Below are 6,915 nucleotides of genomic sequence, written 5' to 3' on the forward strand. Positions count from 1 at the left end.
CAGTTGTTCACTCTAGAAAATTCCCTTTTGCTCTTTTGGGGTCAAACCCTTCTCTTCATTCCTCCCTGCCCTGCCTTATACCAGGCAACCAGTATGTCACTATAGATTAGTTAGGCTGGTTCTATGACGTAATGTAATCAAACAGATAGTACACTTGTCTATGGCCATACCACCCTGAACATGGCTGATCTCATCTGATCTCAGAAGCTGAGCAGGGTCGGTCCTGGTTAGTACTTGGATGGGAGAGAGTACTCTTTTCTGTCTGGCTTATTTCTCTCAGTACATTTTTACTGAGAATTTTCCATGATGTCGAGTACGTCATTAGATGGTTCTTTTTAATTGCTACTAGAATTCTATTGTATAAATATACCATAATTTGCTTACCATTTACCTGTTAAAGGATATACAGGTGGTTTCTAGTAGTTGGCTGTTATGGGCAAACTACTATACATTTGTGTACAAGTTTTTGTGGGCATATTTTTTTTGAATCACACAATAAGTCTACATTTAACTTTGTAAGAAACTGCCAAACTCTTTTCCAAAGCAGTACCTCCATTTTATGTTCCAATCAGTAGTGTATGAGAGTTCTGACCAACATTTAGTATGACCAACGCTTAGCCTTTTTATTATTAGTCATTCCAGTGAGTGAGACGTGATATCTCATAGTGGTTTTAATGTATATTTCCCTGATGACCAATGATGTTGTGTATCTTTTCATCTTTTTATTTGCCATTCATATATCCTCTTTCTGAAGTCTTTGTTCAACGCTTTGCCTGTTTAAATTGAATTGATTGTCTTCTTAATATTGACTTGTAACAGTGTTATATTTTAGGTACAAGTCCTTTTCCAAGTATATATGTAATAAATATTTTCTCCAAGTGTATGGCTTCCTTTTTATCCATTTTCTTAATGATGTGTTTTGGAGAGCAAGAGTTTTAAATTTTGATGAAGTCCAACTTACCAATTTTTTAACATAGTAATTGGGTGCCTTTTGTGCTCTGTCTAAGAAATCTTTGCCTGCTATAGAGTCAGGAAGACTTTTTCCTAGAAGTTTTCTTCTAAGGGATTAATATCCAAAGAACCTTTACAACTCAATAGAGGAAAAACAAGTAACCCAATTAAAAATGGGCTAAGGACCTGAACAGACATTTCTTCAAAGAAGACATAAAAATTGCCAACAGTTATATGTAAAGATGTTCAACATCACTAATCATCAATGAAATGCTAATTAAAACCACTATGAGTTATCAACCCACACCATCAGGATGCCTGTTATCAAAAGGATGAGAGATAACAAGTGCTGGAAAGGATGTAGAGAAAAAGGAACGCTTCTACACTGTTAGTGGAGAAATATATTGGTGCAGCCATTATGAAAAATAGTATGGAGGTTCCTAAGGAAATTAAAAATAGAACTACCTACCATATGAGTCTGCAATCTCTCTTCTGGGTGTATACCCAAAGGAGATAAAATCACAACCTCGTAAAGATGTCTGCATTCCAATGTTCATTGCAGCATATTCACAATAGCCAAGATACGGAAACAATTTGCTGGATGCATGAATAAAGAAAAGAGTGTGGTAATATAGATGGGCAATGGAATATTATTCAGTCTTTAAAAAGAACGAGCGCCTGCCATTCACCACAACATGGATGGACCTGAAGGACCTTAAGCTAAGTGAAACAAGACAGACGCAGAAAGAAAAATATTGCATGATCTCACTTACATATTGCAGTAAATCCTAATAATTTTATGTTGCCTAGACTCGACATCCATTTGAATGGAGGGTTAGCTTTCTTGTACAAAAGACAGGGTTCAGTCACCCTTGACACAGTTTCTAGTTCTACACCACACCAAAATGGCTCAATCCGGGGCAAGAGATAAGAACTTAGAGGCATCTCTCCCACCTAGCAGAATGGGCTCCCCACTTTTTTGCTGCTCCCTTTCAAGAAACTGGACATTTGCCCATGAACTTAGCATAACTGCCACCCCATTCCCCAATACACTTGGTTAGTTGTCAGCTCTCTTCCCTCTTCCTGCTTGTAATCCCTGATTGGGGTGTGTGTGTGTGTGTGTGTGTGTGTGTGTGTGTGTGTGTGTGTGTGAGAGAGTGTGTGTGTTCTCTTCAGGGATGCGATACTCTCCCCAGGATCTGTGAGTACTTACTGGCTCTTAAATTTTCACATTGTGGGTGTGTTATTGAAGCCATGCCCACAACCTGAATCCTGAAGGCGAGGCCACCTTGAAGGGACCCAGGCAGGTACTCTTCTGTGGCTGCTTGTGGCTGCTGGGAAATGGGGAGATGTAGGTCAAAAGATACAAAGTTGTAAATAGGTAGGATAAAGAAATCTAGAGATCTAATGTACACATGAGGACTATAATTAATAAAGTTATATTGTGTTAGATTTAAGCTGCTCTTGTCACATGACAAAAAGTGAGATGATAGTTATGTTAATTTGCTTCACTATAGCAACCATTTTACTATTATATGTATTCATAACATCATGTTGTAAACTTCAAATATATATAATAACATTTATTTTTTAAAAAGTTTCTTCTAGAAGTTTTATAGTTTAGCTTTCATGTTTAGATCTATTATCCATTTCAAATTAAATTTTGTATATGTGATTATATAAGGGTTAGGATTCATTTTTTTAAAATATGAATATCCAGTTGCTTCATTACCATTTGATGAAAAGAATATCCTTTGGACTATGTTGGCAGTTATGTCAAAATCAACTGAACATGTATGTGTAGATCAATTTCTGTGCTCTGTATTCTGTTCCATTGATCTGTTAGTCTGTTCTTATGCCAGTATCAGTCTTCCTTGATTAGAGTAAATATTTGTAATAAATCCTGAAATCAGGTTGTGTAATTCTTCTAACTTTGTTTTTCTTTTTCAAGATTCTTTTGGCTATTTTAGATTCTATGCATTTCCATTTAAGTCACAGAACCAGTTTCTTAATTTTTAAAAAGATATCTGCTGAAACTTTGATTGGAATTCATTGAATCTGTCAATCAATATGGGGAGAATTGACATCTTAACAATATTAATTCTTCTAGTCCATGAACATGGTATATTTCTCCATTTACTTAAACTTTCTGTTAATTTCTGTCATTGATAATTTTGTACTTTTCAGTATATGGATTTATATATCTTTCATTAAATCTATTCCCAAGTGTTTTATGGTTTTTGATGCCATTGTAAAAATAGTTTTCAACTTTTTTTGCTTATATACAGATACAATTTTTATATATTTACCCCATATCCTATACCTTTGCTAAATTCATATTTAATATAAACATTTTTATACAAAAAGGATAGTTGAAATAAAACTAAGCACTCATTTTACCCACCCCGCCTAGAGGCTATAATTAACATTTTGCTATATTTTCTTTATTATGTATATATATATATATCTCCATTCATTCTCTTATGTTGTTTACCTTATTTTTTATATTTTAAAGTAAGTTGCAGATATCAGCACACTTCATCCCAAACACTTAAGCATGCGTATCATTAACTAGAATTCAATGACCCTTTATATATTTTTTAAGTAAAACCTACCTGAAGTGAAATGTATAAATCTTAAGTGTGCTTTGTGATACCTTTTGACAAATGCATAATACCTATGTTTGTTTATGTCCCTTCTACGTCACTCCCTGCTCCCACATACCCAGAAGCAACTACTGTTCTGACTTTTAAAAAAAAGCTATACATTAGTTTATACTATTTTAGAACTTTATACAAATGCAATCAGGTGTAATGTACTGTTTTAGGGAAAGTTTCTTTCAATCAGCATGATGTTTTTGAGTTTCACCCATGTTGTTGCATACATCTTTTTTAAAAAATTGCTGATAGTATTTCATTGTATGAAAACACCACAGTTTGCTTACTCATTATCCTATTAATGAGGACTTATGTTGCTTACAATTTTGGTACCATGAGTAAAACTATTAGCATTCTCGTACAAGTTTTTTTTTGTTGTTTTTTTCTTTTTTTATGAAATATGCTTTCATATCCCTTGGGTGAATACCCAAGAGTAGAATTGCTGAAATCGGCCTATTTGGTTATATGAGAAACAGCCAGGCCCATTTTCCAAATTGGTTTTAACATTCGACACTCTCACAAACAATGTATGGAATTTGAGGTTGCATTACATCCTTGCTAACATTTGGTGCTGTCAGTCTAATTTTAGCCATTCCAGTGGGTGTGTAATGGTATCTCATTGTGGTTTTAATTTACATTTCCTCTAGTGACTAATGATGTTGAGCTCTTTTCTATGTGCCTTTTCTCTTTGTGAAATCTAAGTTTTTGCTGAGTTTTAAAAACTGGTTATCTCTTTTGTTACTGAGTCGTATGAATTCTTTATATTCCCTGGATACTGATACTTTGTCAGAGATATGTTTTGCAAATATCTCCTCCCAGTTTTTGGCTTGCCTATTATTTTCTTAATGGCATCTTTGGATGAGCAGAACTTTAAATTTTTTGATGAAGTCTAATGTATTAATTTTTTATTTTATATTCATTGTTATTTGTGTTCAACCTAAAGTATCTTTGCCAGATCCCAAATCATAAAAATAGTCTTCTATGTTTTCTTCTGGAAGCTACTGCCTTTAGATTTTAAATTAGGTCTGTGATTTATCTCTAATTTTTTTTGTATAACATGAAGTAGGGATTGAGTTTCTTTCTCTTTTTCCTATATACACATTTGTATATATATGTACATATATTCTATGTATTTATTCTATCCTATATGTGCATTTATTCTAACATTATTTGTTGAAAGTCTTCTATTTCCCCATTGAATTGCTTTTGGCACCTTTCTCAAAAGTCAATTGCCTGTGTAATTGTGAGTCCATTCAGGGATCTATTTTCTGTTACATTGATGTATTTATCTATTTTTATCATCTACTATACTCTCTTGATCACTGTGAATTTATAATAAATCCTAAAGTCAAGTAGTATAAGTCCTCCAACTATTTTTTAAAGATTGTTTTGTACATCTAGATCATTAGTATTTCTGTATGAATATTAGAATCAGCTTGTCAATTGCTAAAAAAAAAGACTGATGAGACTATAATTGAGCTTGCTTTGACTGTGTAGATCAGTGTGGGAAGAACTGATATCTTAACATTGTGTCTACCAATCCCTAAAGAGGGCATATCTCTTCATTTATTTAGGTTGCTTTTAATTTATCTCACCAGTATTTTGCATTTTTCAGGGTACATGTCTTTTCATCTTTTGTCAAATTTATTTCTAATTACTTTATGGTTTTAATGACATTATATATGATTTTAATAATTTTCTTTTAAATTGATGATACTTAGCATATAGTAATATAATTGATTTTTGTACATTGGCCTTGTATCTGCCAACTTGCAAAATTTACTTACTAATCCTAGTAGGTTTTTTGTAGATTCCTTAGGATTTTCTTCATAGACATTATATCATTTGCAAATAAATAAAATTTTGCTTATTGTTTTCCAGCCTGTGTGCCTTTAATTTCTATCTCTTGTCTTATTGCACTGGATAAAATGCCAATACAATGTTGAATAGAAGTGGTAAAAATGGGCATAGCTTTTTCTTGATATTAGGAAAAATTGTTCAACCTCTCACCAATAGTAGTCATGTTAGCTGTAGTTTTTATTTGTTCGTTTTTGTTTTGTAGAGGCACCTTTGTTAAGTTGATGAAGTTCCCTTTTATTCCTAGTTTGGTGAGTTTTTATCATGAAAGGATGTTGAATTTTTTCAACCTGCAAATATTGAGACAATCATAGGTATTTCTCCTGTACTATATTAAAATGGTAATTTATATTGATTGATTTTTAAATGTTAAACTAATGTTGCATTTCTGGAATAAACCCCACTTTATCATGATGTAGTAACCTTTTTTGTTGCTATATTCTATTTGTTAGTACTTTTAAGGGCTTTTTTCATTTATATTTATGAGTAGTATTGACCTAAAAAGATTTTGTTTGTTTTATTTTTTGGTGGTGTTGTAATGTTTTTCTCAGGTTTTGATGTGCTATGAAATGAGTTGGAATATGATCGTCCTTCTTTACTTTTAAAAATAATTTGAGGCTGGGTGCGGTGGCTCACGCTATAATCCTAGCTCTCTGGGAGGCCGAGGTGGGCGGATTGTTTGAGCTCAGGAGTTCGAAACCAGCCTGAGCAAGAGCGAGACCCCGTCTCTACTAAAATTAGAAAGAAATTAATTGGACAACTAAAAATATATAGAAAAAATTAGCCGGGCATGGTGGCACATGCCTGTAGTCCCAGCTACTCAGGAGGCTGAGGCAGGAGGATCGCTTGAGCCCAGGAGTGTGAGGTTGCTGTGAGCTAGGATGACGCCACGGCACTCTAGCCCGGGCAACACAGTGAGACTCTGTCTCAAAAAAAAATAATAATTTGTATAAGATTGGTATTATTTCTTTTTTATTTTTTATATTTAATTATTATGGGTACATACTAGTTGTTTATCTTTGTAAAGTAGACGTGATATTTTGATACAGGCATGCAATGTGTATTAATCAAATCAGGATAATTGAGGTATCCATCACCTCAGGATAATTTATCATTTCTTTGTGTTAGAAACATTCCAATCCCACTCTTTTAGCTATTTAAGAGTATACCCTAACTTATTGTTGATTATGGTCACTTTGTTGTCCTATCAAATATTGTGCATTCTATCTAACGATATTTTTTTCCCCATTAACCATTCCCACTTTATGCCCCCCTCCCTTATACTCTTCCCAGCCACTAGGAATCATCATTCTACTCTCTATCTCCATGAGATCAATTGTTTTTAGTATTTAGCTCCCACATATGAGTGAGAATATGCGAGATTTGTCTTTAGTGCTTGGCTTATTTCACTCTACATCCTGGCTGGCATTCGTTACTGCCTGTCTTTTAG

This window comes from Propithecus coquereli, unplaced genomic scaffold (genome assembly GCF_000956105.1).
Source record: "Propithecus coquereli isolate 6110/MARCELLA unplaced genomic scaffold, Pcoq_1.0 Scaffold37, whole genome shotgun sequence".
Classification (NCBI taxonomy): domain Eukaryota; kingdom Metazoa; phylum Chordata; class Mammalia; order Primates; family Indriidae; genus Propithecus; species Propithecus coquereli.